General features: G+C 41.4%; 1 protein-coding gene across 1 annotated transcript in view; it reads right to left on the bottom strand.

Annotated features, from left to right (window-relative positions):
• The window catches only part of TLN2 (talin 2), a 178,082-nt gene extending 156,955 nt beyond the window's left edge, over positions 1 to 21,127 (bottom strand). Inside the window, exon 1 of the mRNA XM_040569529.1 lies at positions 20,978 to 21,127. The gene's annotated coding sequence lies outside the window, so the exon portion shown is untranslated. The remainder of the gene's footprint in view (positions 1 to 20,977) is intronic.
• Between the last annotated feature and the right edge of the window lie 1,595 nt (positions 21,128 to 22,722).

Genomic DNA, 22,722 nt, shown 5'->3' with positions numbered 1-22,722 from the left:
CAAGATACAAGTTTGTCAGTAAGTTGTCAAAGCTGAAGAGTTAATGCATTAACTGTTCTCCACCTTAAAAAAAGTGCTGGATATACCACAAACATATTTACTAGCAGCTTGAAACAGATGCTTTTAGTCTACTTGAGTGTCAGATAATTGTTCACATATTAATGAGCATGTTGAGACCAGCAACTTTGATTGCACTGCAAAGAATCAGAACAGCATTAAAACCGAAAAGGTTCCACTGTTAACATCCTCCTCCTTCCCCCCCCCAACCGATCTTATTGTAAAACCTGTATATGCAAAGGTTTTAGCCTTGTTTCCACAGACCATTTCAAAATTCCCACTAAGGCTTCCCTAAGGAATTTGTTGTTTTGCAGCAAAAAGTAGATTTGAAAAAGATTATACTTCAGATCTGAGACAAACACTTTCTGTAAGCATGAAAGGCATCTCACTGCAGTACTTCAAGTGACAATAAGTGATTGCTTCTATTAACACCACCTCCATATACCAGACATTTGCAAGGAAAATTCTTACATATATGGTCTGGAGAATCAACTGCATCAATTTTTACAGTAGTGTCACATTCAAATACATTTAACCAAAGGTGAAATAATGACTTAAGCTTTTCTTATTTTCCCCATACAAAATATATGGGTTCAGGGTTTCTTTACCAAGCTATTCTGTACTCAGTTGGATTATTTTCCTTTATTTAAGGAAAAGTGTTAGAACAAATAAGCTGAAAGTACGGCAGAGATCACCAACAGAGATGGGAGAAGAGCAGTAAGGTGACCAACACAACAGTTCATTTCTGTAAATAATATTTGTACTCAGTACTACAAAAAAGCTAACCCATCATGCTCTTGAGCTAACAATATCAGCAGCACCAACTCTTCTCCAATTCCACGGTTTTGAATTACAGCTCATCTAAAATTTAGCTCTATGAATGCAAAAAACACTTAGAATGTTTGAAGAACAGCAGCTTTGCCGTCCAACTTGTAGAAGCTAACCTCTGCTGTAACCTTATGGCTTAAAAAGCCATAAAACCCCTAGGCACCCAAACCACTATCCTTTACCTTTCAGACACTTGCTCTCTTCTTCAGTCACAGAATCACGGAATGGCTGAGGTTGGAAAGGACCTCTAGATGTCATCTAGCCCAACTCCCCTGCTCAAGCAGGGTCACCTTCAGCAGGTTGCACAGGATCACATCCAAATGGGTTTTGAATATCTCCAGAGAAGGAGACAACACAACCTGTCCGGGCAACCTCTGCCAGTACTTGGGCACCCTCACAGTCAAGAAGTTTTTCTTCATGTTCAGATGGAACTTCCTGTTTTCAGTTTGTGCCTGTTGCTTCTCGACCTAAGTGAGGCAAGAGAAGCTCCAGTATTTCTGTTCATGGCCACCACAGAGCAAACTCTCCCCTTCACCTACCTCTAAAATCCATAACCCTTTCTTGGAAAGATGAAGAGCTATATGGGAGAGAGAAGAGAATTGGCTAAGGAGAACAGTGAAAAGAAGAGAGATTAGTTTCAGCAACTAACAGTTGGGAAGTAGCAAATTAAAGTAACAGTCATGACTTAATGGCAAACACCTGTTCACAGGGGGTGCACGTTAACAGAGAAGAGAGGTTGGCCTTAAGAGAGAATTTGGAGTGTCTTAAAATCTCTCTTAAAGACTAGATGGTTGATTTAAGTTTCTGTAATGCTTTTTGAAAACAAAAGCTGCTATTCAACCAAAAAAAAAAATCTTTAATATTTCAGCCATTTAACAGTTCAAGTCCAAAAGCTGTCTTTGTACATCCAAAAAAAGTTCATAACCACAAGACAAATTCATATCAAAGCAGTCTCATTTGTCTAGATTTTCCCCACATTCCAAGTGTTTAAACTTGATAACAACTCAGGTGAAGACGACTTCGGACTTTTCTCCTTCTTCTATCAGCAACCTGTGATAGGGTGAGGGAGGAATCCCTCTAGACAGAGATTTTCAGCCACGGAATGGGAGAAGATCGAGGAACCAGAAGTACAGAAGTGTAATCATCCTACCCAAAACCCTGAACTAATTACTAGGACTTCTTACCTGTCACTGCCTGATACTGGTACCTGGTCCATCAAACAGCTCTGACCAAAAATACCTAACATTTTGAAATAAACTGCTCTGCTGCTTTTACAGCTTTACCAGTGGCTATAAAAACTGATCCCACATCTGGCACCATAACCCCCACCCCTCATTTAGAAAGTGACATTTCATCCTCACATTTCATCCTTTTTTGTCCATGTTCTAGATTTCTTGCTCAACATTGCCATCCACCTCACGCTGCAGGTCTCTTGTTTACATTGTTCGCCTCTCCTCTCTCACACGGTCAAGTCCAAGCAACCTCTTTTCTCACTACACTCCTAAAACACAGATGCCTTACACACTGTAGTTGATATGTGGAGTTCCCACGATACGTGGGAAGCTAAGGAGGAAAGAGAATGCAAGGAACATGTAAAACTCCATTTTTGAGGTAACTATAAATAAGGGAGCAGCTTCTCCCTTATTAAACAATGCCACTGACTTCTGATACCTTACATTTCTGTCCTTAGGACAAAAAAAATTGTCCTGTCGCATAGTTCTGAAAAATGCATACAGCATTTCCACCTTCACTCACACACAAGAAACAGCTCTGTGAATGGAGTTGATTGCACAGCTACCAACCAAATCAATGCCAAGCCTGAGCTACAGACCCTCCTGACTTCATCTGGGGAGCCTGGTAATGCTAGGAGAAGAAACAGAGGGAGAAGCAAGTAGACATCAGATATCAAACCAACCTGGGTCTTTCACAGGGATATCTACAATGTCAGGCCACAGCTTTTGTAAATCCATTCTTCTACTGGACAGAGCAAAAGACACAGCAATTGCTTATTTGAGGTTAGCTATGTGTGCACACATACATATGCATCATGCCCACATGCATGAACAGGTAAGGGAAAATTGTAGGCACATCTCCTTTGACCTTAAGGATCAAGAACTGACGACATGGACTGTTCAACTCACTTTCAAGTCTACTTCCTTAGGGTTTTTCCACTATACTTTCAATTGTGCAGCTGGAGTTTCCCCACTAGTCCAGCCAGGGGACATAACTATTTTCAAACCATTGTTTGATACCTAACAAGCTTGTAAATTCTCCAAGCTCTAACCAACATATTGCAGATGCAGTACACAATTATAGAGCTACCTCTAGACCTATGCACCAGAACTGGCGCATAGAAGACAACAACCGACAATGACAATACTTCTGGGTTTCAGTCACTTAAAATTGAGTAGATATCAATTTAACTAAAGCAATAGCAAGATTTTAACAGCATGTTGCCTAGCAAGTTATAAAATAATGCCCACAGAGGTATTCAAAGCTGAAGTGCTGTAGGGTTTCTGGGCAGGTCTGTTCAGGTCCTAACAGAAGAGATTCTACAATTAGTCCTAATTTTTTTTCAGTTCTCTAAGAAGTGATGTTACTGGTCAACCAGCTACCTGCATGAGGCATTAGTGATTCACAAAGATTGCATACAGCTGGAGTGAAGTCCAACAAACAGCAACATGTAAGATCCAGGGCTCCTGATAGCTGTAGCTTCTTCACTGAGAAACCTATTACTACAAATCATGTTTCACAAGCCATATATGCACAGTAATGCCTGTAGAGATACTGCCTGCCTCGTTGCCCTAAAAATAACTTTGCTTAGGAAAGTCATCAGGACATCATACATTATGCTATGTAGGCACTTCCAGTGCATACCCCCCCAGTTTTTACATTCAACAACTGAACTGCAGTCAAAAGCTAGGCTTACTGAGAACTCATCTGCTCGTAACTGTAACCATGCTCATTAACAAGACCTGAAAAACAAAAATTCTAGCTCTTGCCACGCTAACAAATAAGTTTACGTGTTGGAGTTTTTAAAGTTGTCTGCAACAGCTTAAGGATCCACAATATCAAGCCCTGATGAAAAATTACATTCCCTCAGTGGTACTCTCAAAATACCATGAAACTGAGTTCAGACTATTGAACATAACAGCATAGAAGGGACAAAAAAAAAGATCAAGTTTTAAGCCAACTAAACATTCTATTAGCAAGCAGATTTCTCACCTGAAACTAAAATAAATGAAAAGTTAAGTAATGATTTTCACGAAGGGTTTTAAGTAGAAGAACAGGAAGTTACTTCCAGTGTATCTTTAGCGAAAAAGAAGATTCTGGCTAGTATTGCTGACAGCATGAAAACCTAGGAACAGTTCTGAGTGTAGAATCAATAACTGAGTACTAAAGCCAGCAGAAGGGAAGAGAAAACAACGATCACGTCTGAAGGACTGAGTTATTGACTGTTTCAGCAATCTTAGGTCCAGCATTTTGAATTAAAAGACATAGGTGACAAAGATCCAAGACGTGAAATTACAAAATGTCCAATCTCTAAGGGAGAATTACACTACAATGGGCACCCAAGGGACGGGGGGGGGAAGCGGGCCACAAGCAAGAGATGCTGTGCAAAAACAATCGCTGCTCCTGACCTAGTTGTGTCAGTCATGGAGAGGCTGAATCAGACAAATCTGATTTTAGCTTGTCTGATGAGAGCAGAAGGATGGAGAAGCACTGACATGAGTCTATTTGCAGCTCACCTTTTTCAGACTAATTCTAATTTCTTCCACAGTTTTAGTACCTTGATTTGATAAATGGTATAAAACAAATACCTATGCCCAAACAGTTTCATTATCCCTTAAGTCAGAAACCAAGCTAACACCATTTTCCCTTAAACAACTGAATCACATCATGCACAAAATAACGACACACCAACTCTACTTTATCATCCACCTGCCAGATACAGAACATTTTACGCAGCAGTGCAATCAGGTGTTTTTCATTCAGTCCACTAGAAATCACTGACTTAGGAATCTTGCTGTCCCAGTGGTATTACTTTCAAGATCAAGGATCTAGATCAAGTATCAATCGTGTTTTAAGTAATCAGCTGCTTCCAACACACCAACACTTACTGCGTTGCAAAGTCAGAGATATAAGTAGTAAGATCTGAAGACAGCATACAAGGTAAATGCCAGCACCTACCTATATTTGGCCAAAGATACATTTTGGTAAGACAATTATCAGCTAGCTAGCATTGCAATATTTGTAACTGAATGGTTGAGAACGCTTAGCAATAGTGATATTAAAATACCTGATTTAATAAGAGTGCGTTTTTATTAATGTTTTATATCACAGACAGTTTTGAAGATTTTTTTTTTAATGTTAAAGAAAGAACACACACCAAAACATTGCTAAGTTCCTTCATCATTTATTCCAAGGACTTAGCTTCCATGACAGCTGCAGTACAAGAACCATAGCCACGTAAGGGAAAGCAATATAAACAAAAAGTTTTTTCCTTTCTATCATCCATTCAAGATTTATTTTCTTCAAATTTCAGGCATAGCAAATCAATGCATGAAATACGCAAAGTAGCATGTAGCTATGAATATCAAAAGAATCGTTTCGACAAGTCTCCTGTTACCTAGTTTTTTATCCTGTCCCAGGCAAAAACAAACAAACAACAACAACAACAAAACACTTATCACAGTGACTTTACCAGCTCAAGACCCAAAGTGCATTGTTTTTGGAGTACAGCTGAATTTGTTGCAACTTGTTGAGGGCTCAAAGTCACAGCGCACTGTAAGGTACAGTTTGAACAGAAAAAGGAAGCCATGAATGGGGCATGAGCAGCAGGGGAATCCCCTTCTTTCTCACTGCTATTTATAAATGAAGGCAAGTAAGGTCATTTCCAAATTAACACTCAATTCTCTAAGCTACTTCTGCTGAGAAGGGAGAAATAAACAAAAGGCACAAGTATTTCAAACAAAATGCTCTAAAGCAGCAATTGGAAAACTTCATAAACTGGCAAGACAAACTACACTGACCATCTCTACAACAAACCAGTAATAAAGTCAGCAGTTAGTGTTCTGTGTGTCATTTCTTTTAATGCCAAATGCAATGAACTCTGAAGTAGCTGGCATTGAAATGTGGAGTAAGGAAGCACAACTAACACTAGTTTCCTTATCAGCTGTAGGAATAGATTTTGCATTACTTTGGCTTATATGAAAATTTTGTTTGGCTGCAAGTATCCTTTAGAAAACAAACTTCAATAAACGGAAACATTCTTTCAAAGGGAGTCTCCAGCTTCTAGTCCAGCTTCAAAAAAGTGGGTAACATTAGTTATATCTGTTTCCCCACAAAAATAATAAAAAAAATCAAAGCACACTGTTGATCATGACTTCCGTCCTAATGTCAAATTAATTAACACTAATTCAAATTATGAACGTAAGAATGTTTTGAATTTTGAAGAGTTAGGAGGGGATTTTATTTGCTAGGCACATCGGAAGTCAAACAAGTCTTCTGTCAACTCATTGCCCAAAGGTTTCTCTGCCCTAACTACATCAAGAAGCTAAGTGTTGTACTATAGTTCATTTATGTTATTAATTTCTGGAAAAAGTGAATGGCAGTTAGCACTGTAGCTACTCCTGTCAGGAGGCTGGTTTGTAGATGCTCCTGCACACAAGAGAATGAACATCAGCTTGCTGCTCTGTTGGAATCACCACAAATTCTTTGCCAGCACAAGAACCAGCACAGAACCTGCATTTTCTTTGCTTACCTGAGGGAAGAAACAGGCTTTAGAACCATGTTTACTACAGAGCTTAGCACAGAACAGTGATCAGAGTTCTGCATGAAAAGTTTCATGTCTTCTGATAAGGCAGCTATTACAACCTGGTACCAACAGCAAACCCTTTACCTACTCTTGAAAGGAAACAAAAAGACTTCCAGAGAAAAGCATACATGAAATTATACTAAGTGCTGGTGAGATTTGCTTTAAAACATAACTTATGGAGTAGAATCCAGTTTTTAATGGACCTTGAAGATTTACACTGGTTCAATCAACAACCTTACATGATCTAAGTATATCAAAAAATTGTATTTGAGAAAGAGAAGTCAGTCACTCATGTAACACAAACATCCCCAGCTTCACTCTATGTCCTGTGTGCACTGCCACACAGGATTTAAGACTCCACAGCAAAGTTAGGTTCCTCACTGGATAGGAAGTCTAAGCTCTACCCCCTTAATGTAAGATTTGAACCTTGCAGAATTGTTGCTATCAATACCTGCTAATCCATGAATAAGTTCCCCATCTTCACACAGAACACAATGAACTGAGAAGAAAGTGGAATTAATGACAACTGTTCCATCTGGATGGTGCATCTCTGTGCTGCTGGAACAACTTGGTAATGAGCTCTTCTTACCAGGATTTGGAACTAAGTATTTCTTGTAAACCACACCCAACATGAAAAAGCAAGGCTTGTTTTTAGTATTAACACCAAGCAATTGAAATATATACTCCCTATTTAGAGTAGCAAAAGGAGAATCAAAGCAGAGCAGCTATCTGTCCTGTGATCTGCCAACCATCAAAGAAAACAGCTTTTTACAGAGGCCAAGTGCTCTATCCCTCATAACTGGGCACTGAATTTGTGAGGGTTTGTTGTTGTTGTTTTTGTTTGTTTGCTTCTTTCAGTTTTTGTTTTTTTTTAGATGGCATTCATCTGAAGTCTTGAAACACCCAATTAAAGAGACAAAATTACTGAAGTTGAGGTATAATAGGATTTGCTCTTCTCAAAATAGGAAAATAGGACAGTAACTGCAGCAGTGCTTGCAGGCGTTCATTTTCCACGGAATGACACCTTTATTTTCACAGGCTGCACTCCAGTATGCAGCTACTAAATATTTTGGGAGTGTTTACCATATCAACAATTGGGGAGGGTGGAAGGAGGGCAAGAAAATCAAGGAAAAACACATACATATTTGCCCTAAAAGTTAAAGCTTCACAAATAAGAAAAAACAGGTATTTAAGAAACAAAAGTTAAACACCAAAATCCAATAAATGTATTTTTGAGTTTTGAGATAAGTAGTAACAAAGGCTAACAGCCTTTCATCTTCAGTATACATGATACAGTTACAGTGCACCAAAAAATGGGCTCCTCATATTCCAGGTACAAGTCAAAATTAACAAAATCTTCAAGTTTCCTCTTTTTTGCCACTAAAAATGAGCAAGAAAATTAAAAGCACACACATAACAGCTCATCTTAACTAAGTTTAACAAAATTTGCAACAGATAAAATCCTAAACAACACACAAGTAGAGAGCATGCCAGATGCTAAAAGCCTCCTTCCAAGTTCTTCAGTCAAAGTGATATTAACGCTCAGGAAGCTGGAAGAAACTATAATAAAAGTTACACATCACTGCAAGATGAGGTCAATTATATCCTCTTGAATACGAAGGAATATACTCCCAGGTAAAATGGGTACAACACACTTTTAATCTTTCCCAAATTGCTAGCTATCTCAAGACAAAATATCATTAGGTATACAACCTAGCTCAGTATCATTAGGTTTGTTTTTCAATATTCATTGTGATAGATAGCAATTCACCCATCAAGGTTAAAAGCTGCACTTTCATTATCAAAAAATAGCTAAATTTGTCATGTACAGCACCATCAGTAACAAGTTATTGAACAATTGTTGTCAGAAGTGGTTTTCAGATTATTAGGCCAGTACCTTGTATATCCGAGCCTATAGTAAAATGTGCTTCAGATGTTCTTAACCTAAAACACCAGTGTTAAATGCAATAGTCTTGTTCACCTATACAGTCTTCGTTTTATCCTGCTAACAACTAGTTTCATAAAAATGTTGCTACATTTGAATTATACTTTTGGTAATTCCTATCCAGTGATACCATGAACACAACTGGATTCTGAATGTCAGCTGTACAGGAAACAAAATCCCTACTACAGTAATGTTAGGAATGGCATCTGTTGAATACACTTAAAGTAACATTTATCATTAGCCAAACCTGATGGGGCACATCTGGAAACTGTTTGCTTTTGTGTTTTTTTTTTTTTTTTTAATTTACTTATGCAATAATTTGAAAATATTAAGTTTCCTGAGAAAGTACATACTTTTGTGATTAAGAGAAGACTTTTAAAATGAACACTGATGTGCATAATCTACTCTCTGGGCTTCTCTCATATCATGAGAACACAGCAATTCAGACTTGTCATCATGTTCACAGAGTATATGAAAGGTTACTGGAGAAGGGGATATGAAAGATGGGGTGGGGGATACAAGTTTAATAAAGCCTCAAACTCAAGCCATTGGTCAAAATATGCCTGCACAGTCAGTATTTCAGATTACTCTTACAAATCCAAGCCTGACATTTGTGCTTAGGAACTCCATTTGCTATGACAATTTCTTTCCCCTCACCCTTTAAGGAGGTCTCTGACTTCACCTTTGACAAAGCAAACACATGCCTATAATGTTTCTGAGAAGGGCAAAATTCTGATCCTTCAGCCAATACCTATACATACAAAGCAACAAAAAGAATTGGTCCCCTTAAGAGTCTCAACTTGAACTGTGCTAAGTTGAGGACTTTGACTGTAGCATGTATAACCACATCAGTCCTGCCCACACGGCTACGCAGCTCTGATCCCCAGAAGTGCCCTGGAATCCACAGATGGGCTACGTGCAAAAAGAATGAAGTATCGAGTGACCGGAGAATTTGGCCTTAAACTACCAAGCTCACTTTTCCCAGAGAGAGAGAGAGAGAGAGAGAGGGAGAGAGAGAGAGAGGGAGAGAGAGAGAGAGGGAGAGAGAGAGAGAGGGAGAGAGAGAGAGAGGGAATGCAGAAACAAAAAATAGATGCCAGTAATTCATTGATAGAGGGTGCGACGGTTCTGTGTACTTACAGGTACACAGATTTCCGTTGTATTTCAAAGACTTCAGCTGCTTCCATGGATAACAGAAAAACTGCATTCGATAGAAGAGAACATCATAAGTATATGTGACAGAAAACACAACTTGACCACCTCATCAACAATCTGCATTGTCTTTAAGCATAGTAACAGTCATATGACAAGGGTAGCCCTACCTTCTCAAAATACAATCAAAAAGCTTTCTTTACTTGAATGCTACTGCAATCCTTCCTACAAATATCAAGTGTAAACCAGTTTTGCAGTGTATATGCAGTCTTCCACATTACCCAGAGATGCACTTTTCCAAGTTGTAAACCTAAATCCTTACATCCTAGACGTAACCTAGGGCCCTAGCAAGTTAAAAACCATTTTTCTTAGTGTTCAGGATCCTGTAGTTGCTACTGAGCCCTGTCAACAATCTTCATTTTGCACTTCTATCTTGTGTGATTGTTAGCAACACCTTAATAAACAAACAGTAAGCACAAACACCATTGCACGGCTATTCCAGTAGGACTAGAACTTGGAACAACTCCATTCAATGAGAGATGGTATCAACACACTTCAAATGAAGTTAGAAGCATGGAAACCAGCTCCTATCTACACTTTGTTTTATGTAACACTAAGTTGCTATGTATTTGAAACCATTAAACAGAAGACACAGCAGGACAACAGAACATACATGGAAAAATGAGATTCTTTTCCTCTTTTCCTGATTTGGGGATTTCAAAGCCGTGTTACTGGCAAATTCATTTTCTGCACTACCTGGTGAGCACTGCCTTTGGCCTATATATTTCTTCCAAACACCCAAGAAAGACTGCTTCTTTGTTTAGCTGCATGAGACATTAACTATTGCAAGACTTGCTGCTGAACAAGCCAAGAGACCACTTGAAACCACTAGCTGTCAATATAAGCAAACTTAAATTGTTATCTATTATACTCATAAGCTGTAGCTCTTTGCAGACTTTTCCAGACCGTCTCAGAGCAGTATAACCATCAGCTTATTTCCTCCAGCACAAGAAAATCAGACTCCTCTAAAGCAAATGCATTTCAAATGCTTTAGTTCTTTACTCATCCCACTAGGAAGACACACCACTATATCATTCATTTGCAGTATAACATTCAGATGAGAGAACCTTAAGATCAAGGCTCTGCCAATTTTTATTATTAAACAATTAGATGGTTAAGCACACTGTCTTTAAACTCCACCCCCCTTGAGTGGAAACAGCAGCCACTATCTGCTCATGTATCGGACAGATAATTTCAAGTTTACATAATATAGAAATCGTCTTTGACAGAACTTCTGTTATAATCAAAACCTTCCTATGGGTATCCTCTTCACATAAAGGATTTTGCAGAAGAGGTGAGAACCTTTTCCCTTCTGTGTGCCAAAGAAAGCCTTCCAAAGTAGATGCAACTAAACAAGGAGAAATAAAGGCCTTACTCTCCAGACATCTAACTGTGGATGGCTCCAGAAAGCTGGTTAGATGTCCCCGGACACCACACACTTAACAGAGGCCAATGCTTATTGATTGTGTGCCCTTGATCCCCACTTCATTTCTTGAATAAAAATCAAAGCTGCAATGGAAACCAAGGGTTGCTGGAAATGCACATTTTTAGCTTTTGAAATTCTGCTCTGAATTCACTCCAATAACTATTAGTCAGGACTTGCATCTTCCACATGACACTACAGCTTTTTTTGATGAATACAAACAGATTCTTTGTTATAACCCCTTGAATTTCTAAAGTAAAGAACTAGCACCAGGATACTGTAACACCATTCACATCTCACTTCCTTGTTCCCAAGACTTGCATTACCTAATCAAAGTATACTGAACAGTAACACAGGTTCACTTGTTGACATTCTTCCCCAAACCATATCACCTGAAGTTTTTTGTACAAATACTTCAGTCTGGCCCCATTTTGAAGAAAGAGTTGTTTTCATGCAAGTATTCCTTAACCCCCAAAGAACAAGAACCAAGAACGAGAAGTAAAGGCTAACCTCTGCCCTACTTGTTCCAGCTCCACTATCACACGTGCCCATTGTTTCCTTACCTAGTGGTCACTGACACACTCACAGTGCTCTGTCAACCAGCACTGTCCAAGTCTAGATCCAACCAGCTGCTTCCAAGAGTCATGCTTCTTAGACAAGCGTGGTTGTACAACTACTAGGTCTTTATTATCGTAGTACTCAGTAAGTACAGTTACATACTACCTAACTGTGTAGTACAGAGTAACAAGCATTTTCCTATTGTGCATTGGAATATTCTGTAAGTATTGTCAGAAGAAAGCTTTTCTAATTCTAAGCCAGTTGGAGACATCTCAAATATGAATTGCTAGAATTTCCAACGGCAACTTCCCAACAAGTACAAATGTTTCAAGTATCTCTAAATTGACCAGGCAGAAAAAAAAACAATTGTCCTCTAATGAACACCAAGGAAGGTGGTTTTACCTGAAGGAAGGTAAACATCACTTGCATAACATGTCTCCAGCATCTTGACTCACCTGTCATGTGAAGCAGCACCCACAGCTGCTTCCTGCTATTCTTACCCATTCCAAATGAGGGAGAGAGGGATCCCAGAGAATAAATGTATAGGAAAAGGTCACAAATAAAATAAGGTAAACTGGGGACTCTCCTCTTAAAAAATAATTTAACTCTAAAAGGAAAAAAAAAGCCTGTAAGAAATACACATAGGTACCACATACTCACTACATAGAAACAAGACTTTCTAGAAGTTAAGATGATTGCTTTCCCTATCCGATCATACTAGTGCAAAGACTACTTCACAGGTAGTAATGCAATTTTATTTTAAATAACAGAAGGTACAACTTGAGCAAGAAATTTTAAGCATAGAGTCAAGAAAATAAAAGATTAGTCAATACCAATTGCACTATACTGCCAATTTTCTGTCTTTACAAAGTTGTAACTACAGTTAAAAAAAACACCTGCCTCTCTTTTTTCTTTTATCCATGTATTTTCTGTCCTCATTCTACATTTTTCCTTTGGTTTTATCAGGTTCCTTGTAAACAACTGAAAACGCAACTCCCTCCTTAATCTTCCCTTTTTACCGAAGGGACTGTTATCAGCAATCCCACCTTGCTTCTGCATCCTCTTCAGGGACTGAAGTTGTGTTTAATTCCTTACAACTCCCATGACAGCTACAAAAAGCTGAGCTGTACACGAAGAGATATACTTATTGGGTGGGTACCAAGACAGTATTGCCGCCTGATAGCAGATGTTTAGCAGGTACTTGAAACTTATCTTTAAGGGAAGCTCTGTAGCCTAAGGCAGGAGGATGAAAACTACATTGTGTTGGCCAATAAACAAACTGAGTTAAGAATTACTGTCCCTTCTTAGAAGTCCTAGACAAAAGAAAAAAATACTTCAATTATTTAGGAATGTTTATTTCTAAAAGTTTATGTGACATGACCTGAGGCCACACTTCACAAAGGTGTGATCATTAGAATTTGTTTGCTAACACAACACACAGGGGTCACATTACCTAACACCCCATTTTAAGTACAAGAATGCAAGGCAAGTGAAGACAAGGAATTCTAACCAAGTGGTTTAGGGCCCTCTGTAGCTGTGATTTTGTTCATCTCATCTCGCTTGAAAAGTGCTGCTGTATGTTGCATGCAAAGATACCGTGGCAGATTTGTTTTTTTCGTTAAAAATCCACGTGCATCAACCAGCTGGATCAATGCACAGCTAGCAGTTTTTCTAATATGCAGCTATGCAAGAATACAGGATCCTGAACACCTCAGTTCAACACCTGAGCAAACAGACTTGAAATCCCCCTTCCCACTCTGCTTTGATCATCAGTATTTGAACACAAGTACTTCAGTTTAACAATGACTACAACACTGACTCACGGCTTCATCGGTGGCTTGTCAGTTGCCATGTAAGGAAATGGGTAATATATCACTTACACTAGAACTAGACCTCACAAAGTGAGGCAAAAAAAAAAATAGGGTTTCGTTGTTCATGCGTAGCGCACACAAAGCAAGAGGTAGCACCCAAAGCTGCAGACTAAAATGAAGTTTTGGAAGTTAAGAGCAAGCAAGTGATCTTACCCCACTGCAAGACTGTGAAAACCCAGAAACCTACACCGATGGGCTACAGCATGCCATCACCATCCCACCAGCAATTACAGAATTAAAAATACCTCATACGGTCAAGGCTTGTCAGACAATGAAGCATGGTAAACTGTACAAAGCAATGCTTTATCAAGACCAAACAACAAAGAGCTAAAGACAAAGTATTCATCGGACTAAGAGAACATGACTTGAACCTCCATGAACAAGTAAATGTAGATAATTTTTTTTATTAAAACAGGCACAAGTTACTAACAAACAGCACCCCCTGTTCCAGACTCTTCATAAAACCAAGTAATAATCTCTGGTTTGGAGCTGGGCTAACAGTACTCCTTGTAACAACCTCCTCTATATGAAGGGAAAAAAAAAAAAAGCCTCAACCAAAGAAAACTCAGGTATCTGGTTAAATCAGGGTAGTTAGCATGCTTAGGTAGCAGACTACTCAAAGTGATTTAATACAGGTGTGCATGCACATACACACCGAGCAACTGCCGAACTTTGTGTTAAGATGACTCTTACAGAACTTCCCAAAGCAACTTCATAAAAAGTTGATAATTATATTAAGCACCAGATTCCCTAACACTAATGAACAGAGCAACTATTGCAGAAATGATTGGCTAGCATGACCAGTATTAGGCCTGCCTGATTCCACGATGTCTGTCCCCAAGTGGTACAGCTGCTGCGTATTTGTCACCCAGGGTGGCCAGCAGCGTTCTTAACACAGCATTGGCCAGACACCACAGGATTTGCCATGAATTACCTACAAAGTAAAGCATGAAGACAGATAATACAATTCCAAATGCATGGTTACCATGTTCCCCACACACACAAAAAAAACACACCATAACACTATTAGGCACACTCAAAACCCTGCAACATGAAAACTTCCCAGGTTTTATCTGATTTGCACAGCTGGACTCATAAGCCATACTGTGCAACTACATGGTCAGCTACTAAACATAATTCTTTTCCTCGAGATCATCAAGCTTCATAGTATTGTTTTCCATGGTACTTTGGTACTTAAAGACTTGGTGTTAATGTGGGATGGTTTGTTGTGATCACTACCATGGGATCTCTCAAGCCTGGACCATTTTCTTTCAGGAACAGCTATGCATCTCCCCATAAGAGCTGCGTATCTGCTTCTTCTGGAACGAGGTGGCTGTCTTGGACAACACAACAGAGCAGTATAGAAAAGGAGGAAAAACTCAAGAAACCACATTCTCCAACTACCACAGTAAGTGCAATGGATACAGGTAGCATTACTAGGAAACTATTTTCTGCTCCTGGGAAGGGTTTGTTCTGTTTAGCCCCTGGCCTTTGTTTTCTCATCTCTCAAGGGACAAAATGTCGCTCACCCATATAGCACCTATGAATCCATTTGAACTGATCCCATACTTCACTACATCTTCTACATACAGTGGCCTTAGACAAGGCCCATCTAACTCATTGCAATCCCCTTTCTCTCCTCTTGGTGCCTGGGTTTGTGCTTTCCCTAATGCACAGTCTGGCCTGTCCTACCTCACTACACAAAATCCAGTTAATCATGCTTCCTTCACGGGTTTTTCTTCTATACATTCAGTTATGTTTCTCTTGGCTTCCTCAGCTGCTTTTAAGTCTGGTTAGCATCATGCTGCAGCTGAACATGCAATTAGGCAATTCACCTACAACCACACTGACCCGGGCCTTACCTACCACTGCAAAACCAGCCAATGATTTTTTTATTATTATTTTTAATTCAAAATATTAACATTTTCCAGGGTGGGTGCATATAAGACCTTGGGTTCTCCTCTGGGGACTGTACATCTTAAGCTAATGCACATAACATTTCCCAGGAGTGCTATAAACATCACAAGAAAATTATCTCATTTCCCACAGCCTTTGCTGTTTTAAAGTGAAGCTGGGCATTTCTCTCTCCCTCCCTGTAATAGTTCCTTCAGTGATATTCTGGCTCAGGAGGCCTGCCACTGTTTCTTTCTGCTTGACCCTGCAGTCCTGCTGTGCAACAGTGGCGATCACTCGATCCTTTCCCCAGGTAACTCAGATACCTCTTAACAATGCGAAATGTTTCCTTAAACCATGAACAAAAATTAAGACAAGAAAATTTGTGGCCAAAAATAGGAAGATTACAAGGAAACACAGAACTTGCAAGCTCCAGGGAAATGTAGCATTCAAGTTCTGATTCCTGACCTCATTTATTCATATATCCATTTACAGGACCATCAATGAATTTCAATTCTGTCCTGTTATTTCAACGTTTTTATCACGTCTAAAGCACTGTGTTTTAGTTCTACACCACCATCACATTCCTACCACCATCCTTCCAAATAGATTACTATAGGTCTTTTCTTCAACACAGCTGAATTATCAATTCTTCCAGAAATTCATTCCCTGCCTTGGCTGCTTTCTTTCTCCTCTGTCTCTCCAGCAAGTACCACCTTGCTGTTTCCTGTTACACAGTACTTGGCATATTGAAATTGGACAGTCAAAGATAAGAGATACTTCCCATCAATGCCTTTAAGGCTAATTAATGTTTCCACTAATACACATTCAAGCCTGACTTTTACTACTAGTAAATTTTCAAGATTGTTTTATGCTTATGTATTTCATCTACATTTGAACTTTAAGTATCACATTCCAAAAAATAAAACAGCTTTCCCATTAGTACATACCACCTCTGTAAACTGACGACATTAAAAGCTAGATTCCAGGTAGCTTCAACAAAGGCAAATGAACAATATTACAGATATCAGCTACCAAGAAAAATAAGAGATCGTTAGACACAAATATACAAGCATACATGTGCTACGAAAATCCCTATGCAGCTCTGAAGGCCTTCCTAAACTGAAGACAATCCTATCGTTTAAGTTACCACCCCACTCAACACTGACACACTACAGTAACAAACACTTCTACCTCAGCTGATAGAAATGTAAATTGTTATTCAGCTTGAAAAACTGCATGTCCCATATAGTACCACTAATTCTTTAACACCCTAATTGTTATTTGCTGTGATTTAGAAGAGTGAAACCCTCCTGGCCTCTTCCTGTGTTAAATGTCACTTTTCTGTGGAAATAAAATCTCAGTGTTACGAACGCTGCCAGATAGAAAGACACAAGGTTCATTTACAATTCACTTCAGTTGCCACTTTCTTCCTGCTGCCCAAACACAGAAAGATGAGCTACCTACGGAGAATGCAAGTGAGGCAGTTTCGAGTGCCTGTCTGACCCACCTTGGCAGAAATTCAGCTGGTTGCTGCCAAGTAAAGGGACTACAAGTAAGAAGTCAACAGCGTAGTACTGTAAAGATATTTTAAGACAAGACTTATTATTGTATGGCCACCCTCATGTTGTGAAGTCAGTCAGTGTGTTCTCTGGCTTTATGAATATGCTTTGGCAAAAAAGCACTGGAGCTTTGAGAATTGAGGGGGTGGATCTCGGGGGATGGAATACCAACTTGCAGCTGGAAGTGGAAAACATCAAAATGTTATCACAATTGCTTTAAGTATGCAGGCTAATTCAAACTCAATTCCAGTATAATCATGTGTGAACATAACACACCCAGGGAAATGATCCTCTGCCACTACCATGAAATGGGTTTTCAGCAGCATTAGCAGGTACAGAAATCAGCATTCACAGTTACAAGATTAACATCGAAACTAACCACAGGCTCATCACCAAGCCTCACTCAAAAGGCATCTGCCTATTGCATCCAGAGATAGAAGGCCACAGTTTTCTAACAACTGAGCAGGCCTAGAATTTCAGCATCGTGTGGTTCAGCCTTGCATTTACAGGTCTAAGTTGCTCAGGCTACTTGCAACACAAACGGACTTGGATTTTTATTTTTTTTTTGAAAACAAGCAGATTGTTTCATGACAAAAATAAAAATAAAAGGGCTTAAAAAGCGATGTGATGTCCATACTCCTAACAGTCTCATCCAGAGTTTTAAAGGCCTCAACTATTCTGCCTAACAGAAAAAAAAAAAAAGCTCTGCTGTTTTATTTGCATCATCTCTGCCAACACAAGTTCTTCAATTCAATTTACTTATTGTTCTTATTACCACCTGTGGTCAAAAGGAAAACTCACTAAGGAAAACCTAGCATTCCTCTTTGGGTACAAACAGATGAGACTACCTGAAACAACTTCCAACTACACACCAGCAACATGTGTTTCGGCTGACATACTGCAATGCAAAAGCAAACAAATGAAACCTAATATGCAAAATATTACACACTGAGACAGCCTCCCCCCCTGCTTTGCAACAACACCCAACCATTTTGTTTGCTCTTCTCAATTTGCATCAGCATTCTATTGTCTGCAGAAACATGTATAAACAGACTTGCCAAATCTTTAAAGGATTCATGAGTGGGGAAAAAAAATGAATTTTGGAAAGCTGGATTCAGTGCTCTCACACATCTCTCCCCTTCTTAATTATGATCCAGTGCAAAAGCAGCATCTGGATGAGAACTTAGCAAGAAATTTAGTTTATTTAAAAAAAAATCAGGATGTCTACATATTTGGCAGTTGATTGAAAACCCCAGAGTTTAGAGAGGAGATGAGGATTACTTCAAACATTGTTTTTGGTATTTTAATGCTAACATTATGTATTGGAATGATGGTTCAGCAAGCAGCATTGCCCACATCTCATCACAAACACACAGTATTGCTATTGCAGCAGCTATCGGACCCTAAAATGCCACAATAAGGAATGGAGGTGGATGTCTACTCATGTCTTGCTGTAATGACTAATTAAGTGCTGGCGTTTTTGGAAGCTGCCCAGACCTCACATTTGCACAGATTTGATAGATATATATTCTATAGGTAAGCATATAAAGTGACATAGTCCAACTATGAATGCTTCAGAACACCCTTGCTATGCTGGGTCAAGTCTTTCCAGACCAATATCAGATAAAGTAATTTTTTCCACAGCAAAAACCAAGTCATCATGAAGATTATGCAGTTCAAGCAATGCCACGGCCAGATACTTCTGTCAAGCCCACACCTCCCTCTCCAAAAATAAAAAAGAATTGAATAGACTGCAGTACTGTTTTACACTAATCAGTTATATTTTTAAACTACAGATGCATTTCCTAATATAAGTAGAATTTGGTGATTAGATTAGTTGGCAGATCATGAAAGAAGTCTAAGAAAAACTGCACAGAAAACCAAGCTCAGAGTTAAAGTACTTAATCCTTTGCAGTTCAAATGCAAATTCATGTTTCTCAGCATCTTCTACTCCTATCCAATCCATCACATACACACCCCTCAAAAAAACCTCTCGCCCTCTGAGGCACTACTACAGTGCAATGGCAACGTTTCAAATCAACTTAAATTAAGCTGTACCACATTCCATTACATGATATCATGCAACAGATGTTACTCTAAGAACACACAGGACAATTATTCAGAAGCATTCAGGGCAAAGTGCTATAATTTGGATGATAAAACAAATGGATATCCCACTAGAAATTGTTATACTCGTTATCAAGTTTTACACGAAGATTCAAAACTTAAATATTGACCAAGTTTGTCACGGCTAACCTGGAGACTTAGACTCACAACCAGAAACAAGAGCTCCTATTTAGGCTCAACAATTTTGCCGAAAACGGGAAAGGTGGAAGAAAATTCAGCTTAACCCTCTAGCTCTGCAGTACCAGTTAGCTAAATGAGCTGTTAAACTCATATGAAACACACTTGCCAGAAGCAAGAGGCTTTTTCCTAGCTCTGTGGTAGCCTTCAATTTCAAGGAACTGCCTCAAATATTTCATATTTTGAAAGATAAAGCAAAAGTAGCAGTTCATACAACTTCAATCATCATCAACCTAGCTAACAGGTGTACCATCTGACCATTACCTCAAATAAATGCGAAAGTTTTTCACATATTACAATTTGTAAGGTATTCTTAACTAACACTGGAAGCTTTCGCCTATACTTAGAACATGTGGACACGCACATAAAAATAAATGTTGTGGTACATAAGCAAGAGCTATCTGGTAGATCTGTTGTTTGTTTGCTTTCTAATCATATGGGCATTTTCCATAGCTAATGGGCTCTCTCAACCATGCAGATCTGATGCTTTGAAGTACCACGCTTTCAAACCCAGAGTTGGCCTTCTGGCTTGAAATTTAACATGGCTCAAACTTGGCTCTAAAACACAGCTCTGTAAAATAAGCTTATAAAAGAGCTGGAGAAAAGCGGGCAGTTATTTAATCTGACAGAGCTTTTGAATCAATGAACATTCCCATGGTCTTTCCAGCTAGACACTGCAGCAGTGTTTTAACACGAACCCATTGCAGAACCCAAATAAATCAAAGCTGCTGGTCAGCACAGCGGAACTCCTCAGAAGATGAGCACGAAGACAGCAGAAGCCCCAGCTCCAGGACAGGCGCTCTGCCCAGACCATGGCGGGTTTCACCCCAAGGCATGAGCACATCCTGCACCCCGCAGCCACGGGGCAGGGTGGCACGGAAGAGGGTACCCAGGCACGTCGCGGGAGGCTAACCCGTGGTGCGAAAAGACGCTGCACCAGGAGACAGTCCAGCAGCACCGGGCCGGGCAGCCCGGGGCAAGGGACGGCCAGGGAGCAGCGGGGCTCACGGACCCCCTAGCCTCGCCTCGGGGGCGGCCCCACGGGAGCGGGCTGCGAGCCGCTTCTAAGCAGAGCCGTCCCGCGAGTCTGTGGGCAAGGGAGGCACACACACAGCTGCATGCACGGCACGACCGTCCTTGGGAGGTCGTCACTTCCAACGTGCTGCGAGGAGAAAGCTTTCTCCCCCCCACCACCACCACCACCTCCTACCACCCGGCCGCAGCCCCGAGGGAGCCGCGGTTCCCCCACGCCCCGGCTCCGCTCCGGACCCAGGGCACGGGGCTGCGGCAGCGCAGCGCTGCCGGGACGCGGCATCTCGCCGGGCGGGCAGCGCTCCGCGGGGCTCCGTGCACGCAGCGCGGCTCGCACCCGCGGGACCGGCCGGCGGCAGCCGCCCCCCGCCCGCAGCGGGCTCGGAGCCTTCCCCTCCCGGCGGCTCGGCACGAAGCAGGCGCCCCTGCAGCGTGCACCGGCGGGGCAGGACGGGGGTCCCCGCGAGATCCTACCGGGAACGGCGTCGTAGCAGCGCTGCCGAGCACCCGAGCCCGCTGCTCTCCTCCTTCCTCCCCGTCCTTCCTTCCCCCCGCTCCTCCCGCTCCCGCTCTGCCGCCGCCCGCAGCTGCCGCCGCTGCGGACTCGAGGCGCAGACCCCCGGCGGGGAGGGCAGGAAGCGCGTCATCACTCCGGGACCGCATGGCCCGGCTCGGCCCGGACCGCAGCCCGGGCAGCCTGCCCTGCCGGCCGCCGACCCCCGGGCCGCCGACCCCCGGGCCCTTACCTGAGCGCTCCGCAGCGGCCCTGCGGCACCCGCTGAGGCGATGTGGGTAGCGCCGCTGCCGCCCTGCCCGACAACAGCCGCGCTTCCCGGCCGCTCCTGAGGGAGGAGGAGGAGGCAGGCAGGGGGAGCCGGGCACGTTCCTCCGCCAGAACGAGAAGCCCCGGGACGGGGACGGGAACAGAGCTGGGGAGGCGACGGCTGCCGCTGGGGCCGCCCCGCCCGCCCCGAGTCCCCTCAGCGCTGTGGGGGCGCGAGGCGGCACCGCTGTGGCAGCGCGCGGCGCTAACGGCCGGGCTCGTGCCCGCGGCCGTCCCGCACCTGAGGGGCGCCCCTGGCATCTGCATCAGTCCGAGCTCGCGCCTCCCGCCCCGTGAGCGGCGGCTTCAAACAGCAGGCCGGTTTCAGAGTACCAAAAACACCTAAATGCAGCCAAAGCAATCTAAACCGCCTTCGGGTCTTGTTGTATTAAGCGCTCGTAATGCCACCAGCAAGAACTTTACTGCTGTAGTTACAAAGGAAAGGTTTGAGACTTCTTAGAGGGTCCTGTTTTAACTGTGGCACTGCCCTCACAGCTGTATAGATGGTTTCCATACCAACACACCTACATCTGTATGAGAAAAGAGGTAACTGCAAATTAAGTCCCTCGCGTGAACTACGTTGATGCATGCTGGGGCCTCTGTCAGTGAAACCGCTGCAATTCAAAATCCCACAACCAACTACGATGAAGCCTTCCTTGTTCAGCACACAACTCAGCTTCCCCCTCACAAAATACATAAAGGCCATTCCAACATTGTTCCTATGCTGTGTTACCTTATTTCCTGGCCACAATAATGCTTCAAAAGAAAATTCCTCAAGCTCATTGCTTTACTTCACTGCATGGCCTTTTTCTGCCTCATTTTTTTAACCTTTCTCTAGCCTGCATGTTCTTGCACATACCAACATGCAAGTTCTAGACTCTATTGCTCATTTTGGATGAGTGTTCTCCTGTGATCTCCCGCCCCGACCGCTCACAGGAAGGCAATGTAAGCCTCTGTACCACATGGCCCCTCAGACCTCTTCTTTGGAATGCCAGCAAAAATACCAAGCAGTGAAATGTTCCTGTAGTATGCAGTGCAATGATGAGACCAGGCTAGCCTGTACCAGTTCAGTTTCTGGCTACTCCCAGTCCATCTGTGTGTCTGGACCCATTTACTGCCTAATGTCTTTGCAACCAGCCATTGACTTGTTTTGCAGCACAAAACAAGTTGTTGTTTTTTTTTTTCCCTTTTTTGCTTGTACAGTACAGTAACAATTCACGAGAATAATATTATAAAAAATATATAGTAATATAATAATAATGTTCTAATAATAAATTAGATCTATCAATCTGCCATTTGAGGATCCAGCTTTTGTTATTCCAGTAATAAGGAACAGTCATATTTTTACTGCAGTACAGTGGATATAGAGATGGACATGAAAATGCTTACATCAGTG

The sequence above is a fragment of the Cygnus olor genome, chromosome 11 (genome assembly GCF_009769625.2).
Source record: "Cygnus olor isolate bCygOlo1 chromosome 11, bCygOlo1.pri.v2, whole genome shotgun sequence".
NCBI lineage: Eukaryota > Metazoa > Chordata > Aves > Anseriformes > Anatidae > Cygnus > Cygnus olor.
Note: the sequence above shows the minus strand (reverse complement) of the source record. Positions and strands in the feature narration are given on the sequence as shown.